The sequence below is a fragment of the Stylophora pistillata genome, chromosome 1 (assembly GCF_964205215.1).
Source record: "Stylophora pistillata chromosome 1, jaStyPist1.2, whole genome shotgun sequence".
Lineage (NCBI taxonomy): Eukaryota > Metazoa > Cnidaria > Anthozoa > Scleractinia > Pocilloporidae > Stylophora > Stylophora pistillata.
The window spans coordinates 13,444,828-13,467,100 of record NC_142519.1 but is presented as its reverse complement, the minus strand read 5'-3'; the positions used below and the strand labels follow the sequence as shown (position 1 = coordinate 13,467,100).

Sequence of the window (22,273 nt, the reverse complement as noted above, 5' to 3'; positions counted from 1 at the left end):
CTGTTTGTTTATTAATTTTTTCCACTGCTTTCCATCAAGTCTACCTTAATTGAAAGGCACACCACTTGCTATATCCTTTCCTTCAACCTGCTCACTCAGTGTTTCTTTAACCAACTACGTAATAACAAGGGGTGATGCGTATTTGGACAAGGTCTTTACAAACCGGCCGGATTTATTTGTAAACAGCACTCCATACTTTGTGTCTATAAAAACAGATCACACAGCGGTCATTTTTACCAGCAGGAACGAAATTAAAGCCGATCAGACAAAACGTTCGCATTAGGGATTGTAGAAGACACCGTAAGGAGGGATTGTACTTAAAACTAGCAAGTGAGAATTGGGACAGTGTCTTAAACTTCAATGATGTCGAGGAGGCAGTGAATAATTTAGAAGCAAAAATTAAACATCACATGGATGAATGTATCCCGTTACGCATGTCAATACGAGATCCGGTGTGGAAAACACCCTTAGTAAAATCGTTAATGATGGTAAGGTCAAGAATAGCTCCAAGCACTAAAGATCGGTTGGCTGAGGTTAACAAAAAAATAAGCGAATTGATTAGTAAGAACAGAAAAACACTCGCAAAGGCACCTGTCGGATCCAGAGAATGGTGGAAGCACGTAGATAACTTGTCCCAACGACGCCGCGTTTCTGCTAATTTTACATTGGACACTAAATCACTGGAGGAGCTAAACGGCTACTTCCCCGATTTGAGCACTGGTGACGCATATACGAAGCCTGTAACAGCTATTGTGGGTAACAACTTAGAAGCCCCTCAGATATCAGAAAGACACGTGTGGAATTCTTTTCAACATCTGAAGAAAGCCGCTATGGGACCAGATCTCATTCCCTTTTGGATTTGGAGGGATCACGCTGAGATCTTCACAAGTGTCATTCATGAGATCTGCAATGTTTCCTTGAAAACTGGCAAGTGGCCCTCCTCGTGGAAAAGAGCCCACGTGACCCCCCTCCCTAAGGTTGACATCCCTAAGGGCAAGCAGGATTTCAGAGGAATTAAGATCACGCCTGTAATTGCACGTGCGTTCGAGAAATCTGTGTATAACACCCATGCACGAGACATTGTCGCACAGCATCTGAGTTCAGCACAGCTTGCTTACAAGACAGGGGTGACTTGCACTGATGCGCTCTTGAGCATGCAGCATATCATCTACAGCTATTTAGACGAGCAAGACTGCAAAGCCGTCCGAGTGTTTGCAATGGATTTTAGCAAAGCATTTGACTGTGTCAATTATGAACTCTGTCATCTAAGCTTGGGCAGTTGCCATTGAATCCCCTTATTGTGAACTGGTATTTAAGTTTTCTCGAGAAACGCCAGCAGCGAGTAGTTTATAACGGTTTTAAGGGACAGTGGCGTGAGGTTAATATGGGTACGACACAAGGTAGTGTCAGTGGGTCATATCTTTTTAACGTGTTTATTAATGATTTGGAGTTCAATCTAGAAGGTCGCCCAGCCTTGTTTAAATATGCTGATGACTCTACAATTATCGTCCAACTAACATGCAATCCAACTAAATGAAAGGAGATTATTTTCCGTAAGAAAGGTTTCAATCAGGACATCACGCCAGTTAGGGATATACCGCAGTGTGCAGAGTTATCCATATTAGGTATTACTTTCCAACAATTTGTAAATGTAGTAGTCACGTGTGCGCGAAGGTAATTAAGGCGAACAAGTCATTATTCCTATTAGGATCTTTATGTAAGGAAGGAATGTCCCAGGAGGAAGTAGATCACCTTTTTAATGCTATAGTTTTACCAAATTTTTCTTATGCCCTGCCGGTTTATGGTGCCTCAGACTCCGACCTTTCTATAATACAGAATTTTTTGGACCGGTGTTTGAAAAGGAAGTTTATGTCCAAGAATGTAGATATCAGGGATTTGCTAGAGAAGGCGGAAAAGGCACTCTACAAAAAAAGATCGAATGACCCCGAATGCCCGTTTTTCCAGCTTTAAACTAAGGAAAAGAACATGAGGTACAATCTTAGAAATACGTTAGTCTCTGTCCCTTGAATCCACACTGAAAGGTTTAAGAACGTTTTTAGTAATAGGATAATTTTTAAATATGACATGTAATAGTTTTCCTTATGAGTTTATGTTGTAACTTAGGATATGTGATTTTATCTTAAGAAATAAAAATTATTTAACAATTATTCGCCGAAGACGAGGTGAATATCGTCGAATAATCCCCGAGACGAAGTCGAGGGGATTATTCGACAATATTCATCGAACCTGAGGCGAATAATTGTCTTTGTATAATTTCAGAGCTGAACAACAGAGAAATTTCTAAAATCATAACATTTTCATACAATTCATAGCGTCATATAAGGAACCGCTCGACCAATCAGATTGCTGGAAACTCTTTGCTCAGCTCTGAAACTATACTAAGTTATGTTATGTTATGTTATGTAATTATATCAGTAAAATTCTATGGTGAAACAACTCTGATAGAGCACCCAAAGAAATCACTCAAAGTATTTCCGTAGAAAGGAAGCCGTGACTTAAATTTCAGTTGTTGATTTCTATAATTTACAGAACAAAAAATCAATAAGCAAAAAACAAAAAACACAACCACTCACAAAATTGCCAGGGACTTTAAGTTATTGAATATTCCCGGATGAAGGCTGCTGAGTTTGTTGTTGTAGATGTACCTGTAATTTGAAGGGAAAATGCAAACTGCGCTCTTTAATATCTGTAATGAAGTTGTGTAAAAGAAAGCTGGCTTCCTATTCAGTTGGTGTCATTAACCTTGTGCAATCTGAGTTTAAGACTTAACGTCTCACTAAAATGACAAATGCAGCCTATAAACAGCACATTCAGAACTTAGAAAAGAATCCCTAGTGCTGCTAGGGACTTCCTGCAGATATCGTTGACCAATTCACCTTTTTTCAAAGATTAACTCTCGTTAAAACCCACTTTTTGTAATGCGATTAAATTGTCCGATCACTGGGCGTTATTCATACCTTTTCTCAATTTTCAATTTAATCGGAGACGAACAGATTACCGGCTTAAGAAAATGTAAATTTATTGTTCAAATTAGAGAGGTTGAGTTATCATCCTTACCAATAGGAGAGTGCAGATGGCTTCAGTAAAGTAAGTGTGATTTTAATCACGTGATACTATAAATGTTTTGCAAGGTTCTCAAAACATTTGGCCTTTTTGTATTCTCCGACATAACAAATGTATTTAAACAGTACGTCTGCGAATTCAACAAAAAAACTGATCGCTGCACTTAGGAAAGGTTTTTCGGTAGTTCGGTAATTACCTTTACGTCAACTGAGCCCGCAATCAACCCTTATCATAACATAGTCTGCAAAGCTGTATAGATGTCGGCCGGAAGAACTTTCCGAAATTAGCTTCTAAAGAACCTCATCCACAAGAATCAACACAAGCAGAGACCTTCGAGTGAGCAATGTCTTATTCTAAACGGCACATCATGTCGGTAAATTAAGGCTTTACAGTAATTTTGCACGTGTCATTAGCGTGTTGTTGTTATTGTTGGTATTGTTGTTTGCTGCCTGCGAGATGAGGGCCACAATGCTTAACCAGTGTTCAAGGACTTGTGGGCTGAGTTACATGTCCTTCTAAACGAAACTTTAAATGAGACTTCTCATGTCCTTTTAAACGAAACTTTAAATGAGACTTCTCACGATATACAAGTTTTCAACGGAAGTATACGTGCCTTATCTGACCCTTAACTTCTATCGTCTTCTATACCGTATTTACCTCTCAATCCGTCACAAAGATATTTTGGACCACTCTACCATTTTGGATTGGAGATGAGAGAAGAAAGGCGTGTGAAATAAGCTGTCGTTAAATTCCTGTGTTGGAACACGATGATTGTATTGGAGAAGGTCTATGTTTATTGCCTTCAGAAATTAGTGAGAGAAAATTGTTGAATTTGTCAATAAATATGGCAGTGTTTTGATTTGGTGGTCTGTACACGCAACCGACAATGTTTTTTCTTTTTTTTTTTTTTCCGTAAGGAACGATAATTTCCCAGAGAAGTGACTCAATTACATCTGGATCTGAGAATTTGCATTCTTCGCATCGAGAAGTTTGTATTCAAGGTCGTTTGGTAAAAGAAATTCCAACTCAGCCGCATGTTTTCGATTTACGATGGTTGGAGACAAAATTGTATCCTGTAATGTTTACGAACTCTGCAGTGCAATCAGTTAGTCAAGTTTCTGACAAAGCAACCACAGAGAACGGCATATTAAGATTCTCTGCAATGAATTAAATTTATCGAAATTGCTCAATAAGCTTCGAGAATTTAAATGTGTATCGAATAAGTTTGTTTTGTCGCCAAAAGTAGCTACTCAGGAGAAGACGCAGTCGCATAATCTGTAGTGTCATTAGCATACATGTGAATATCACCATCGCAATTCCCAACTATATCAGGCAAATCGTTGCAAAAGAACAAAAACAAGGTGGGACCCAAAACGGACCCCTGTGGCACGCCAAACTTCACAGGTAGGATTTCGGAGTGAAAAGCATTTACGACTGTGGCTTGAGAGCGGCCAGCTAAGTAATCTTTCATCCAGCACCATAGATCGCCAGCAAAACCAACTGCTTGCAGCTTTTTCAAGAGGACATGATGAGAGATGGAGTTGAAGGCCTTGCGGAAGTCAACGAAGACAATGCCAACCACTAGATTTTTATCCAGCGCACGTCTCCAGTCCTCGAACATTTTTACTAACAACAGTTCCGTTGAGTGGCCCTTTTTGTAGGCCCCTGGTGAGAGTGGCTGAGATTATGCTCAGAAATATGAGCAGTTATTGTGGTGGCAACAGCCTGTTCAATCAGCTTTCCCGGGACGCATAGTAGGGAAATTGGTCGATAGTTTTGTTTGTCAGTTTCATCGTCTTTCTTGAAGAGGGCAAAGACGTTAGCGTTTTTCCACGAGGCAGGGACTGAATTTCGTGTAACACTTTGGTTATAAAGAGATAATAATGGTGGGATCAGCTCCTTTCCTGCGTGTTTAAGCAGTTTTGGGGAAACATTATCCGGTCCGCTGGCTTGTTTGTTTTCATCTTTTTAATGTCATTAGGAACATTATCATACGATATGGAAATAATCGTTATGCAGAGAGTAACACGGTAAAAGTAAATATTACTACTCTCCTGACTACAAACATGAAGGTCGTTTGCCAACTTTTCACCAACAGTAGAGAAGTGCTCATTAAGGATCGTCGCTATCTTGTAATCAGATGTTTCGATTTCCCCATCTGATGACCTAATTCCAAGTATAGGCTGCGCGGCACAGAACTGTAAGCAGCTTTTTAGACCAACTTCCAGTATGACTTGCAATCTTTTACTTCGTCAGTAAGATCGATGTAGAACTTGCATTTAGCAACTCTAACATCGCGCGTGACCCTATTTCTTAATGAGCGATACTTAGCCCACAGTTCTTGATTTTTGGATTGTTTTGCTTTAAGAAGAGTGTTAAATATCTACATTGGGGCGTTTAATCCAGAGTTTCTCGAATATGACCTGAAATCTATCAAAATCTATCATATTTTCCTGATTTTTCTTTATTGTTTCATTGAATCCCTATTCTATTTCAATAAACTGTTCAGCAATATATGAATATCCTAACCAAGTCCTAAGTATCCTTCATTCAGAGCTTTCTTTAGAGAGCAGATAAGATACGACCACCTTTTCGAGTTAGATGGAGGCTTTTTATCTTTTTATAAGCACGCGCTTGTCTCATGGAATTTTTTTGAAGCCATGATGACGTTAATCGCTTTATTAGTTTCTCGGCCTCGGATATTGCACTTCTAGTGTTTAGACTGGTTAGCTGAACTCACTAAAGCGTTGCTGGCTGAATTTAATTTCTCAATCCGGCATTTCCCTCGCCAAGTTTCAAAAGACAAAACACTTGTGCAAACTGTGTACAATTTCAAGTACGCGGAGAGGAAAGGAGAGAAACTACAATGATCTCTGTCATGGTTCGAACCCCAACCTCTCGATCGCAGGTCCAACGCGCCAGACACCGGTTATAGTAACGATAAGGCCACAATATATCGTGTAGATATTTGTTGATTTTCCCCTTTTATATTGCATAATTATAAAATGCTTACCAACTGTTTACAATTATTATCAAGAAAGAGCTGTCAGACAATTACTCAAACCCTCAGCGCGAGCAAACCTTCACATTCAATAAAGGGAGGGGCAGCGCCATCCCCTCTCGCTTACATGTACGATTAGTCCACATTAGATATCATGATGCATGACAGTTTTTATTCTTTCCGTTAGTAGAACGTGATACGTTACACTGTATAATCTTCTCAGTGTATTGGCCCTTTAGTTGCAACCCATGATTAGTCACGGCTCTTGGACGTCTCTGCCAACCTCTGTGCCAGCTGAGTGAACCGTGAAATGTTCCAAGTGCAAACAAGAAAAAGTCATAAGGTTTACCGTGCATAACCTCATTAGACGGTTTCCCAATTAATCAAGTTTCATGTTATTGTTGTTAAAAAAAATAAAGAAAAAGATACAGAAAGAGAACAAAAAAAATTAAACAAACGCTTTACCCAACCAATCAGGGTTTTGAAAATATGAACTTCCCTAATTGTGGAAAAAGCCCGCAATTTTGTCCCAGAAAGGTAAAATATGTATCGCACTACTTCTCGCGATGTTTGTCGCATTCAACGTTTCATTAAAGACGCGTAATCTTTTTTTCCACGCGTTCGGTTCAGTTTCAACCAAGTTAACCAGTTATTGTAACTACAAATCATGTACTTGCCACAATGTTACGGAGGCGTTAGAGAGGTAACTTTTAAGTTAATTTCCAGAGTTTGTATTTCAGTTTGTTTTGAACCCTTTTAGGGTTTCGTATTTTAGATCAAATTGTGTCATTTGACAGAAAAAACAAATTAACAATAAAAACAGAAAATAAAAACAAAAACAAAATAAACTGTTAAAAAAGTACTATGCAAAAATACATCAAAAATCAAGAAATTATGCCAAAATTTTTTATACCACTTAGTTGTCCAATCATTGTGGGTCATATGTATCGTTATGCTGCTTACATTACAGTGGTAACTTCTAAAGCTGTATATAATGAAGAGTGTTTATTTTCCCAGCTGTAGGTGCGAGTTACATGTGCGTAACATTTGGTTCTCAACAAGATAGAAATATTTAGCAAAGCAGGAAATAAATTTCTATAGAAAATGAAAGGGATCTCGCGCCTTCATTGTGCCTTCACGTTTCCCGGTCCATGGTTGAAGGAGTCAGATTTTAAAATTTAGTTATTAGCTCTTAAAAGGCACGAAACGTGCTAGATAAGAGGGCAACCAAAAAATTTTGCATTGCAAGTTTTTTCTAAACCAGACCCCGTAATCTTTACATTACGAGCAGCACAGGAGCACAAGGAATGATAGATAGATAGATAGATAGATAGATAGATAGATAGACAGTAATCCCTCTTTTAGTCCCCACTTTGTCCCTGTGTTGCCCTAATATATTAAGAAGACAATATGGAATGAGCCATTGAGACCTCTAATGAAAATTGTCAATATTCAAACGTGTGTGCACACTGTTAATTGCGAAAGGCAACATCCCCAAGGTGCTGTGAAAGAACTTTTTACTTGGGTCTTGCTACTAAAAGCCTCATTCATCAGTGTAGTATGCAACAGAAATTTTCAGCAAACACAAGCAGATAAGTCCTGGATAAATAGTTGAGGAGGGGGAGGGAGGGGGGATGGCGTTTTGTGTTCTTGTCGCAACAGTTAAACATGGTCTTCATTGAGGTAACCTAGATCTAAATCGAGACATTTGCGATCTCCACGTTGCTACTTTGATACGATTAAGTTGGGCTTACAAATCTCCGCATTGAACATTTTACATAGCTTAGCCAACGTACACTCGTCGATTTAATTATGTCAGTTCTTCACCGTTTTCTTTCCAATGATCGTTTCTTATTCGCGTTTCCATACTCTGGATGCATTGTGGAGTCACTGCACCCGAATACGAGGAGAGAAAAGAAATGTTAAAAACGAAGTGTGGTGGTACGCGCCGGCGTCTGTGAGCAGACTTGGATCAACTAGAACAGGCGCCGTTAACAAGAAGCAACGATGTCCACGCGCTAGAGAAGTTCGCTGACCTTGTTGGAATCACAGTGATAAAGTTACAGGCTGAGAAAGAAAACGGCGAGTTAGGAGATGGAACTATTCACAGCTTGCTGGTAAATAAGCTGCCCGATCATCAACTAAAGAACTTCAGTCGCTGGTTAAAAGAACGCGCCAGACAAAGATCAGTCATAGTTTTCAGAGAATGGTTGAAAGACCAACACAGATTCAGACTAGGAGAAGCGGAAATGGTAAACGGGATGGAGTCAAACTGCCGAGCACGTTGGACTACCGAGAGTATCGAGATACCACGAACAGAACAGGATGCGAAATTTGCATACTGTTGCAATGGGGAAAGTGGCGCGTAGTACGAAGCGTCCATGTTCTATCTGTTACAGATTCGATCACGGGGTATGGGATTGCAGGGAGTTTTACAACAGAGGAGTGGATGACCGCTGGAAGATCGTGAAAGAAAGAAAGCTGTGTTCTCGTTGCGTAGCCTCTCATCATAAGGGGAAAGAAGGCCTGCAAGTGTGGAATACATGGTTGCTCTAAAAATACCCACGACCTTCTTCACGGAGGTAAAGTTTTTGTCAGAGACCGGACCGATGACAAAGTTTCCTCATGTTGACGATTAGAGACGCCCAGATTTTCCATGGGAGGGAGCGCCCGCTGTGATCCTGACCAGCTGTAATGTACAAACACTGACTGAATCTTATTCTTCACGAACTGTCCCTTTGTGGATGAAGGTCAATGGTAGAAAAAATACAAACGCCATTATGGACGAGACATCGAGCGAAACTTTCCTAAACGGAGAGGTTGCTGGGGTACTGGGAGAAGCCATTAAGTATTGGTAAAAGCTGCTTCGAAAGCCACTTACGCCGTTGAAGGGAAACGAGATGTAAACCATGAGGAGCTGATCACTGTGTTCTCTGGTATAGAGTCCTTTTTAGTTTCCCGTCCGTCGACTTATCCACGAGACGATGTTCCATTGACATCTAATTATTTCTTGCACGGCCAAATGGGGGAAGGGTTGCTGAGTCCGTTGAAACTACTGATTTGCATCAGCATTATTTCGCGAGTGTGGAGGAGATGGCGCATGGAGTTCGTTCGAGCCCTTACTTAAAAGACGACAAACGTGGACTTCAGAATTCCGAGACCTACAAGTTGAGGATGCAGTTCTTTTGATTCAGCCCAATACTCCAACAGGACGTTGGCCATAAGGAAGGATTGTTGAAATGCATCCTGGATGAGATGGCCACACCCGTGTAGCTAAACTTGCGTGTGGTGCCCAGACTTTTTTGAGACCAATAACAAACTGGTTCAGCTTGGAAATCATTGTAAGTTACTTATTAAGATACCCACCAAGACTACCTCCCAGTGTGGGAGGTGGTAAATGTTACAGAAACAGTTACTGAGCTTGTGCGCGTCCTTTGAAATTTCGTAAGTTCTAAAAAATTTCGTCGCCAAGTCATGCGGACGATTTTCGCGTGTGCAAGTTTTAGGGAGCTAAGAGTTGTGATTTTTTGTTGAATCGCAATTTTTCGAGGTTGTTAGTGTTTTTTTTTTTCATCGTGTTATCATGTTACAGTTTTATTTTTCACTCAATTAAACGTGCCGTTCTTAAGAGATTTCCGTTTCCGCTTCCAAACAGATCTATTGCTCCAGGGTTGCACAAATTTTGAAATACTGAAAATTTAGATATTGAGCTCACGCGCGCGCTTTGTAATTTCGTAAATTTCGTAAGCAAGTCATACGGACGATTTTCGCGTGTACAAGTTCACTTTAGGATCAGAATTAACAACCGACACGCCACTTTCCTTTGTCGAATGTGAGCAGCAGAATCACTCAAACGATCAATAACAGGATACCGTAAAGGTAAAACTCCCTCAGCCCGATAAAGTATTCTTTGCTCCATCGTTTCCGAAAATGTTCGGAAAATGTTCGGAAAATGTTCGGAAAAATGTGAGTTTGCTGAGGTGTCGCGCCTTCCGTTGTAGTTTGGAGGCGCAATCTTCATCGTCGCTAAGCTCTGTCCTATCAGGAAGAGTGTTCAGGCGTCTCTCAATCACCAAGTGCGATGGTGTTCTTCATTGAGCAATCCCTCTACTTCAATTAAGACTGTAAGAAGTTCTTTGTATGACACCTGCGCCTTCCCAAGTACCTTGCGAAAGCTTCTCTTTGACTAGCTAGATCATACACTCATAATATCCTCCCCACCATGGCGCTTTCACTAGAATGAATTTACAAGTGATGTTTTGGTTGGTGGCAAAATCTTGGGCTTTCATGTCTCTGAATAGCTGGGTAAGGTCTATGTTGGTTCCCTTGAACGTTTTGGCGTTGTCAGATGTTATGGAGGCTGGTATTCCTCGTCTTCCAGCAAATCGTTGAAGACCTCCAATGAACGCTTCTGAGGATAAGTCTGGAAGGTGCATCACTGTGGACGTAGCACATGTAAACAGGCAGATGTAAGTTCTGGCTGTAACTCTGGTAGTCTTCGTAAATAACAGGCCGCCGAAATCAACTCCCACGTGCGTGAACGTAGGGATATCGGTGACCCTTGTTTCGGGTAGATCAGCTCTTTTGGGGGCCTTGTAAGGCAAACCTAGTTTCTTGCAGATAACACACTGATGAGGCGTTTTCTTCAGAAGTTGTCTGCCCTTGAGAACCCAGAATTCACTTTTCAGCTCTACGAGAGTTTCTCCTACTCCTCCATGATTCAACCTTCGGTGACAGGGTTACACGATCAGTCTTGTCACGTGATGTCGTCTTGGTGAGAGAATAAGGTAACGCACTTGGATGTCCAGTGGAGCGTTCCCCAGTCTGCCTTTGCACTTCAGAATTTTACCATCTTTGCTGAATAAACCGCGTTGTTGCTTTAGATTCTCGAAATTCTTTTCGTGCTTCATAGGTTCCTGTATTTCGCGAATCCGTAAGCTCTTTGCTTCACTGATCTCTTCTACCGTCAGGGTTGGTTTTTTATTTTGCGGTTCTCTTCTCCGGTTTCTCGCTACCTTTACATTTCTGATAAACTTTAGGATGAGAGCGGTGACTCTGAAGAGTTTCGTTGCATTGCTGAACTGTTCGAAGTCAATTGCTTCACTCAACTTTATGGTCTTGATACGCATAAGCTCTTTGGTCAGAATAACTGTAATTGTAGCTGCATGTGCCACATTCTATGAGTTACGTTCCCTTTCTTTAACTTCTCTGAAACATTCTTCCGTAAGCTCTTCGTCACTGACTGCTCCACTTCGTTTGGTAGAAATTGCAATATCTCGGAGAGGTTCCGTTTGCCATCTTTAATTTCACGGCCCACGAAAAGGCGGACATCATCGGAAATTTTGGTCATAACTACGGGCTGAACCACTTCCACTTTCTTCTTTATTTTTCCGAGACAACACACTCTCTATTTCGATAGATAGATAGTTTATCTATATAACTTTACAACCCAAAAGCTGAATTACGTCATATTTACATGGTAAAAAAACATGTATAAATCCCTACATAATTAAGGGGATTAAAACTATATCTACAAACTATTAAAGTATAGAATCAGAAATCTTGCATCTTAAACGATGAAACTTTTACGAAATCTCAGTCTTGAAAACCGGGTTCAACATGCGTGACTTCTTGAGGTTATAACACTTGGTATTTTGTGGGGGGAGTAAATTCTTAAGCTTACAGTCTTTGTTTTCCAAAATGTTCTTAAAAAGTTTGTCCGTCAGGGCTCGTCTTCTGCCTGACAGAGTTACAAGTCCTGCCTTAACCAACGCTTCGTTATAAGAAAAACATGGAAAAATAATACGCATCGTCCTCCTTTGCACTGCCTCTAACTCACGAGAAAGATACACTGGTAGACTATCATGACAGACTGGGCAGGCATATTCAGTAATAGGGCAAATGCAGCTACGACAGAACTGCACTAATTCCTCAGAACCTAGACCTCAGCGCTTTAACTGAGAGAGACAGAACAAGCGTTTCCTAGCCTTCTTAACAGCTTCGGAAATATGATGGTTCCATTTTAAGTCGCTCGAAACATTTACACCAAGGATCTTAGCATACGAAACAATATCAATTTGCTTGTCATTAATAAGAATAGGACAGAGATCGAGAGTCTCCTTTGTACTTTGGGGGACCTCCACCGGTACATCACGCCACTCTGAAGAACGATTTTGACCAAGTTCCACTCGCTGCTTTCGGCAACGCAGGAAGTCAGTTGAGTTCAGGTACTCTTACAATCTTGATGTTGTACTGGAAGCTGTACTCCTTGATGGTATCAATCGCCTTCCCTACCTCATCAACTTTTGCACTCACTTGGGCAAGACGAGCACTTAACCGCCTGAGCTCCGCTTCTGCTCTAGTTTGGACTGGCTGAAAATCTGCTTGCTCAGTTGTGGGAGATCGTTGGTCTCTCTCAGCCTGTGCTGCTGCTGATGTTGACTCGTCGCCATCTTTGTTAGCTAACTGCGATTTGAGATTCTTGATCTCTTCAGCGAGATCTTCAATTTGAGCTTTAGGCTCTGGATTATTCTTCTTTAACGATGAATAAGAGTCAGTCGGCATGTTGATGATTGAAAATTTGACAATTACTGAAGAAAATAGTATACAATACACGAAGAAAATGTTGAAAAAGTTGGAGCTAGGACGGAGCTGCAAACCATGCGTCCATCTTGGTCGCTCACCGCTGACCATATTGTCAAACGTGTTTTTGTTTTGTTAGATCTTAATTGAACATTTATGAAATTTTAGGAAGAAAATCATTTTGCAAAGAACCAATATCTCAAAGGAACGTACTTTTTCCATTAGATCTGGGCTAGCCTTTCCCACTGTAAGAGTGTTTTAGAAAAGCGCACAACGTATAAAGTCGTAATCAACTTGAGAGTTAGAAGAATCTTAAATTTTCTTCTCACACTTTTACTAGAACTTTTTCCATAGTTAATGTACCTCAAAAAAAGAACAACATAAAAGAGCACATAATTGTAAATAAATTCACGTGGTGAATATCGCCGAGGCTGATTTAAACGAATCTACCCAAAAGGCATCCTTTCCCGAAAAATGGACAACACGTACAATCTCGGTTATCTTTCTAAGGAAAAACGCCTTTTAAACACGGAATTGGCCTGAGGCAACTGGTCGTACGTATATTGCATTGTGAGCTGTCGTTCAGAAATGTAACCGGAGAATTTCTGTAAGGAAAAGCACCTCTCGATGAAAAAGGTCTCTTAAATTGTTATCGGCGTCATTTGTGATATATCACTGTACAGTCGCACGGAAACGTGGAAATCTACTTGTTAATTATGATTTCGATAAGTTCAGTGACCCTGTTCCTTTTTATAGCCAATCTCGTTGAATTTTTATCGAGGAAACCAGAGAGTGCTCTTTGTAATTTCTGCATCAAATATGTTTGTTGATAGGTCTTTTTTAACCACCTGTGATAAATGATTTCTGGTGCAGATCAGTAATAACAAAGTCATAAAATATTGAAGATTATGAAATCGATCTAATTGACATTTACTTGCTATTTGTTTACTATTTGCCTCGCTACTTTCCACTAAGTATATTTGCTAACAGGGCAACGTTTCACCTAAACTGAAAGGCTCACCACCTGTTATATCAGTTCCTTCAATCTGATCAGCCAATATTTTCTAATCAACTAGGTACTAAAGTCTATGGTGAAACAACTCTGATAGAGCACTTACATAGAATCGCTCATTGTATATATTTGCGTATAAAAGAGCCCGTGGCTTAAATCTCAGCTGTAGATTTCTATAACTTACAGAACAAAAAGAAAAAGAAAAAGAAACAAAAACACGATCAATCACAAAATTTTCAAGGACTTTAAGTTCTTGAATATTCCCAGCTGAAGGCTGCTGAGTTTGTTGTTGTAGATGTACCTGTGATTTGATCGCAAATGCAAACTGCACTCTTTGTTATCTGTTATGAAGCAGTTAAAAAAAAAATAAGCCTGCTTCCCATTTTTGGTGTCCGGAACCTTTAGCAATCTGCGTTTAAAACTTTACGTCTTGGAGGCATGACAAATGCAGCCTATAAGCAGCACACTCGGAACTTAGAAAAGAATCCCCAGTACCGCTAACGACTCCTCGCAGATATTGTTGACTCCTCAGTAATTTCAATTTAACTATTTTAAAAGATTTATTTTAGTTAGAACGCATTTTTTATACGACTAAGTCGCCCGATCACTAGGCATTATTCATATTCTTTCTGCACAATTATTTACAAGAGGTTAATTTGACCAACGTAGTTATTCCATTTGCGCTTGTTGGTTACGTGACCGATCGTAGTCTAGTCGGCGCTACGCGCGTCTTTCCCATCTACCGTCTTATATCTAATGCACAAGCGAGGTATCTACATAGATATCTGTTAACTATACGCATAACTGCACGTGAGTTATATGATGTGCGAGTTGTAATAAACTGCAACTTTAAATTCAGTTCAGCCGCAAGTCCTACAACCCAAAAACTACGCGCAGTTTGTCGCTTATCCGAGTCTTCCTTATCGGTATTACTGTCCGTCAAGATAGCGGAGCGATAGCCGCGCAAGGGAAAACCTCTACCTTTTTAGCAACTCTTACGCTTCTCTCCTACTCTACAAGCCATCCACGTGCACGTGCATCCACACTTCGACATTTGCTTAATAACCATCAAACATTTGCCCGTGCAGCAAAGTGTTAAATGAATATTTTGATATTGAACAGAACTAGGATTCCAATCTAACGCAATGTTGACGGATGGTTATACATTCTCCATGTACCGCATAATGATGGACAAAATTTGTTTTAAGTATACAATTGTAACTCAGACGTAACTATCCCTTACTTGGTAGAGCTCAAAGTTTAAGTTATATTCCCCTAAGTTGAAAGAGTAACTTCAATAATCTCTGCAGTAGGACTGGAATCCGCACCTTTCGATCCCAGGTCCTTTACGTCTTGTAGTCTAACGCAATACTTCTAATTGAATTGCATCGTAGTAACAATCCTCGACAAGTGTCCAAGACGTCTTTGCCAACCTCTTAGTGATATCAAGTTACTATTTGATAGAGTTTCATTTTCGTTAAAGAGCATTTTTTTACGCCACTTAGTTGTCCAATCATTGTGAGCCATTCATTTCTTCCTGCATTTTCGGTTACATTGGTAACTTCTAAAGGTGTATCTACTGAAGGGTATTTATTTTCCCAGCTGTAGGCACCTTTGCGTATCATTTCAGTTTCAACAGGATAAGAATATTTAGCAAAGTAGTAGATAAATTCCAAAAAAAATTATTGCGATCTCACGCCTCCTTTGGACAGGTGTATTTGCGTACTGGAAACTGTGTCTAAGTCATTGAACCTTAAAGGAATCACATTTAAAGGATGCACAACTTAGTCTCTGAGAGAGTTTGAAAGAGTTTGAAACTGTTTGAAGCCCCCTGGAAGCGCCATAAAGTGAAATAAATTGTATTGTAGTTGCATTCTCCTTCAATGCGCTGTTGAGAATTCACGGAGGCATATTTCAAAACGACGAAAGTAAGTATGGGAATCTTGATTGTACAATACCGTTCAAGGATTGGCTTTTATACAATTTCGTAAAAACAAAGGATATCTTATCGCGTTGTAAGGATTATTTTTGCAATTTAATGCTTATGATGTTCTATTTAAAAATATTTTACTTGCCAGTATTGAAACAAGTTTTTGGATAACACAAAATGTGGAATGATGTGATGTTTTGGTTTTCGCGAATGATTTTCTACAATACTTATATTTCATTGCTAATAGGGGCCTATAAGTAGTTTAATGTTGATTATTATTGTGATTATTATTATTATGTTTTCTAAGTAATACCTAGAATTATTCAGACCTTAACATTTCTTGACTTCCTGTAAGCTAGCAGTCCTCTCAATTCTCTTCATAATGGTTCAGATGAACATTGATGTTTAAACTTAGTAACAATACATGTGTATTAGGTCTTTATTTGGCAGACAACAACTCCTTTTCAATTACTTGTTTGGTTTTGGTTAATTCATCGCAATACTGATATACATGAAAAGTTACACTCATGATTGGCTGAAAACAGCTCGGTGTCATTTTCATGTATCACTAGTGCAAAAGTAACCACTCAAGTACAAATGTAAACCACTGGTAGGCTCAACAACAATAGATCACACTAGAAACCAATCAGATTCACACGAAGTAGGTTGTGCTGATTGATATACTCAGTAGCTGACCAAAATAAACAAAAGCTTAAATTTTTTAGGTATATTGAAAGACACTGACAAAATTTCATTCCTGAGTAAGATTTCGGCAGAAGGACAAATTTTGATAGCATGTAAAGTTGACCATTTATATGATCATGTGAAGTTCACCTTTTCGTTTCATGTCTCCACATAGTTTTAATTTGGGAAACACACTGGCATGTAATAACAATATCAATAATAAGAAAACTTGAAAGATTCTGGTCCTTTATATCTTATGATGCCGTCATGCACTTACATGTACATTGAACTCTGTTGTGTTTAAGTTATGTCTCTGAATACTGTTCCTCAAATCTATTATGGTGACACTTATCTCTATTGAACTTTCTGTTAAATGAAACCTCCAGGTCAATTTTGAATCTTATTGGGTTAAAAATTATTAGTAGTTTTAAAGTAATGTTACTTCAGAGTACTACCTAACATGTGATCATATTGTTGGTGTTCTGATCTTACGTACCAATCTTTTTTCCCTAGATTCTTCCATTTGTAACCCCCATATACACCTACCTCAACTATATTTTTCTGTGTTCTTTATTGAAAATACAGTCCAGCAAAACCCAAATACAATAATTAGAGTAAACATTTTGCTCTCAACCAACTGAAAATAGAACTTTGTGCCTTAATGAATAATAGAAACCTACACTCAGCATTGTGTTACGTAACATGTATGTATTGTCCAAAATTAGTTGTATATTCAAACCAAATCAAGCTCCAATGGCTTCTAGTGTAGATTTCATCATTTCCCGAATGTTTCGGCCCTTCTGGAAAGTTCTCTCTTCGTGTACTGGTACACAAAATGCAAAAAATATTCATATGAAATGCTTCCCTAGAGTTAATTTCCCATCACTTGCCTTGGAAAACACCACCAAAAAATATCAGAACTCTATTCCACTTAGTTATGTAAACAAAATCATGACCAAATCTATTAGGCCACTATGGGAGATGATGATGACACCTTTTTTTGGTTCCTAAAACCCTCACCTTGAAAATGAACATTTTGAGACTATTGTATGCCAGTTATCTTATTTTATCGATGAACAGGAACAATATTGAAAACTGTCTAACCGTAATCAGATATTAGCTCTTCTAACAGAAACTCAATAAGACACCAGACACTAAAGAGCAGCTCAATTTCGTAAGCCACACAGGTACGCATTGCGGACCTATTTTTTAAACTCGGATGAAAATGAGGCTTGTTAGGCCTCTAGCAATAGAGATGCTAATATACCGAGGAAAAATATATGAATATAATCACAGAGTTTAAATGTGATACAAGCCTAAATATACACGATGATATAAAATTACGAATTACTTAGTTTTTTTATCTCATTCCTGATAGGGCCAAATTCGGCCATTAATCTTAGCTTATCAGGTAATGCATTCCAAGCCCTAGCAGCAATGTAAGAAGTCGATTTAAGGCCGTATGTTGTGGTCTTATCTACAGGTAAAACAAGTTTGTTTTTGCCCCTAAGATTTTTCTTATTTTCTCTTACTTGAAATAGAGATTGAATATACTGAGGCATATTGTTGTAGAGGGCTTTAAAAATCATTAAAAGCATATCTTGTTTCTGTCTACCTTAATGAGTAACCAATCTTATCACATAGACTATATTCGACTTTAAAAATGGTTTCCGTACAAATGTGAGAAATGAATAAAATGCAGCTATGTGTTTGAAGATAAACTGGATGGTCAAAATGTCCACGTCTAAGTCATTAAAAAACAACGTAAATAACACTCACGAGAGTTCCTATGATCCCCCGATGGACCTAAGTTCGGCCCCGGACGGTCATGTTTTTAACTACTTATGGCCTCTCTGATCCTTTAAATCCGCCTGTGTTTACCAGTATCCAAGTCTCATCACGCCGATGTGTGTGGAATCTGGTGACTAGTAGTCTAGACCGCAATGTTATTAACCTGCGGTATGCGTTCGGTACATGCACAGAAACAGTTAAAAAAAGCATGTGCTCGAGTGCATGAGAGAACCGCCATGTCGAAACTTGTACTCGCTATGTACTCGTTGTGTTGTTTTACTAAGCGTGGCCGCCCCGCTTTATTCTGCCACTGTTAGAAGTTTCTGATTAAGTATTCGTTGATTAAAGTCGATTAGTTCAGTCTTGTGGTTTACACAATGTAAGGAAGTGTTTTCAAAAATGTCCCTGTCAGAACGTCTTCTACGATGATTAGTCGCCCATTTGAGACATATTTCAAGGCACAGAGAGCCGTTTAAGTTCGGCCGAAATAGCTGACAAAATCCCGAATTTCATGTTTTCCAGGTGTCCACCTCTTTGGGGAAAGGAGCGCTTGTGTGAGCTAAAAAGTGAGTCGTTAAGTCTTGAAACTCACAAGAAAAATAGTCGCCATCTTTGAAGGGCTTTGTAACCTAGGTATTTTGGAGAATTTCCGCTATACTGAAGCTGTTTTGTAATAATTTTGATTCCGATCTCATGAATTATGTATGAGCAACTTAACTCTAGTTAAATTACGTTTCCTGTTACTCAATAATATCTTTAAAGTCCTTTGACTTCTAAAACATAGTAATCCTTTATTTGTAGAAACGCTAATTTCGATTGAAAAATGTCTGAGAGACCCCTACTAGAAGTATTTTTGAAGTGGAAATTGAGAACTGAAATTCCCTCATTAGCATATGCAGCGCCTACGACATCAACCGCTGGCTGTCGTCGATTTCTCTGCATTATTTTGGACTTCTCTGCTTATATGCTGATAGAGTATTTGAAAGATTCAAATGACAAAATCCATTTAAATTAGTCCAAAAAGTGGTTGAGAGACAACTCAAAATTGCTTTATTAAGAGTTTTAAAGGTGCAGCTTGGTGACAATATGTTTTCACGGTTTTTGGTTTGTTTTAATAACCTCTTAACAACTGGAGCTAAAAATCCACATAGACCATGATTAAAAATGAGATATTTTGACGATTTGGCCAAAACCGGTACCTTCAATTATAGCTACTCAGAAAATAATCAATATATTAGCACACTTTGATATGCTAACGCGATAATCATAGGAACAACCGTCTTCAGCTAGTGACTATAAAAAAAAAAAAAAAAAAAAAAAAAAGAAAACTAGGAAATAAGAAAACTAAAAGGTAAACTAAAAGGACGAAAATTCTACTGCTAAATTAAGTTCTCCATTGCCGAAAAAAATCAACTCGTCCCGCTGCATCCTAATATAACCACTAGAGAGCCTTAAGGCTTTGAATATTCTCGAATGGAGGCTGCTAAATTTGTTCTTGTAGATGTATTTGTGTTTTGATCGCAAAATGCAAACAGCTTTTTGTTATCTTTTGTGAAGCAGTGTAGCCTTAGAAGCATGATAAATGCAGATTATAAGCAGCACATTATTAATACTAACAAATACGCATATGACTCATTAGTAAAGAGTCTTAATCTTGTTCATTAATCAGTCAGCTGACATATACTTACAGTTTACTTAAGCTGGTCAAGTTGTCAAATATTCCCACGGGCAAAGTGTGGAGTTCGTTGTCCCTGACGCTTCTAAATTTGGGAGCAAAAGCGAACATTTAGATTTAAGTAAAAATTCAGTCGTCATCGACTCTAAAAGTTGCCTCTATCCATTCATTACCCGAATGCAGAGGCATTGTATATCTCCTTGATAGTACACACCATTACAATACAGGTACTTAAGGCGAGGATTATTCTGCCTAAATACAACAATTATCATTGCTCAATTTCCACGTGAGATATTGAGACTTGGTCGGTTTTTAAAAACATGCTTTTTCCCATCTTAATTCAGTCCATCATGGTTACGTGGATGTCTTCGATGAAACATCGAGGCTGGAAAAACGTTATAAAAGAAGAATCCACGGAGTTCCATCTATGTTAATCAACAAAGGCACATACCTTTCAGATTCGATTGATCAATAGCGCATTTTTAAACGGCGCATCATGTCGGAAAATTAGATCTTTGAAGATGACTCACACATGATGACTCGTACATATTACTCGCAATTTATTACGTAAGGCACTCTTTTTGAGTCCGAACTTGCCAGACAAATCATTTGCTTTTTTCTTTTTACACGCTTATTAGAATGATGGATAATTCAAGAATCTAGCCAAACAGTGTGATTAGTTACAACATTTTTTCAGTTTATGAATGAGGAGGTCGGGACTGTTAGTTCAGAACAAGGCGCTGGTTCTATCTGTCTATCAATAAGCTTTTCTCTACACAGCATTAAGTATAATATCTATAAACAGAAACTATTTCGAGGGAAAGAAAAACCAAAAGAAGGAAAATTGATGGCTGCTGTCCTTCTTTCCGTTCCTTTGGTTCGAGATTCGCGATTACATAACCGGGTTTTTAGAATTACTACTTATAGGCGAATGCTGATAAAATTCTTCCTGACTGAATGCGACTTTGGACGACACCAGACAGGCTTTACGGTAGTAGACCATATAGATAAAATATGACTTGCCATAACCACACATTCATTACGAAGTCCCTTCAGTGGCTTCGAGGTCTTATATCTCTCCACTATTGATCTCCCGAGTTCAGTAGCTCACAGCTACTTGGATTTTTTTGTATATCATAACACAATTTCGAAATCACTTGTGTTTCTTGCGATCTGACTGACTCTCAACAATGTGATTTATTCACAAATCGCATCATTTTATGCTCCAAATGGCATGTTTTCCTGACCAGTGAGACAGCTTTACTAAAATTCCAACATGCATACATACATACATACATACATACATACGTACATACATACGTTCATACATACATACATGCATACATACATACATACATACATACATACATCATCGACAAGACCAGCGTCCATCAATGGAAAAACACAAGAGCTACCCTCGATTGGTTCATCAATATCCCTAACAAAGACCATCACTTGTTCATTGCCTTTGATATTGTAAACTTCTACCCGTCCATTTCACACAAGCTTCTAAGCGACGCCCTATCTTTCGCGGCTTTCTACACCGATATTTCCGCGGAAGACACAAGAATTCTTTTTCACACCAAGCAATCACTTTCGTTCAACGACAACACCCCATGGAACAAGGAGCATTCAACAACTTCATTTGATGTTACAATGGGCTCGTTTGACGGTGCGGAACCCTGTGAACTAGTGGGATCGTACTTGCTAAACCAACTACCAGAAGGCATCAGAAAACAAATAGGCTTATACAGGGATGACGGCCTGGGCGCACTCCAGGAAACACCGAAAAAGATCGAAAAATCAAGAAAGATATTTGCAAAGTGTTCAGCACCAACGGCTTAAAAATAGCTATCGAAACAAACAAAAAAGTGGTCAACTTTCTCGATGTCACTTTGGACCTAAACAAAAGATCTTATGAGCCATATACAAAGCCTAACAACGCACCGCTTTATGTGCACCGTGAAAGCAATCATCTTCCTTCCATCATAAAGAACATTCACCAGGCGATCAATGGAGGTTTTGCACAGCAGCCATGTTGGATGGCAGGAACAATGAAAATATTTTGCATAAGAAAGAATTTTATTTCCCATAGGTAAAATAATCTATTGTTCCTGCCATCCAACATAGCTGCTGTGCAAAACCTCTATAAAAGACTTAGCGAAATCTCTTCGGACAGGGCATCCTTCGACAAAGCAACACCCATGTATCAGCAAGCGTTAGAAGCAAGCGGCTATAATTACCAATTACAATTTGACACAACTACTAAAGACCAGAGAAGTAGACAAGGGAGAAGAAGACACCGAAATACAACTTGATATAACCCACCTTTCAGTAAGAACGTTGTTACTAAAGTGGGAAAGAAAGTTTCAGGCATCGTAAAAAAATCCTTTACACCAGAGCAACCGCTAAGAAAAATTTTTAACAGGAACACTTTGAAAGTGAGCTATTCATGCATGCCAAATTTGGAAAGAAAAATCAGCGCCCACAACAAGTCCTCCCTCGCAAATGATT

At 39.0% G+C, this 22,273-nt stretch overlaps 1 non-coding gene and 1 pseudogene across 2 annotated transcripts in view; both read left to right on the top strand.

Annotated features, from left to right (window-relative positions):
• LOC148741295 (anoctamin-4-like) overlaps positions 1-22,273 on the top strand; it is a 223,507-nt pseudogene that overhangs the window by 117,743 nt on the left and 83,491 nt on the right. The window lies entirely within an intron of this gene.
• On the top strand, positions 486-2,004 carry LOC111346220 (uncharacterized). Its single transcript, XR_015991402.1, has 2 exons — positions 486-1,127; positions 1,256-2,004. It is a non-coding gene; the product is annotated as an uncharacterized LOC111346220 (transcript).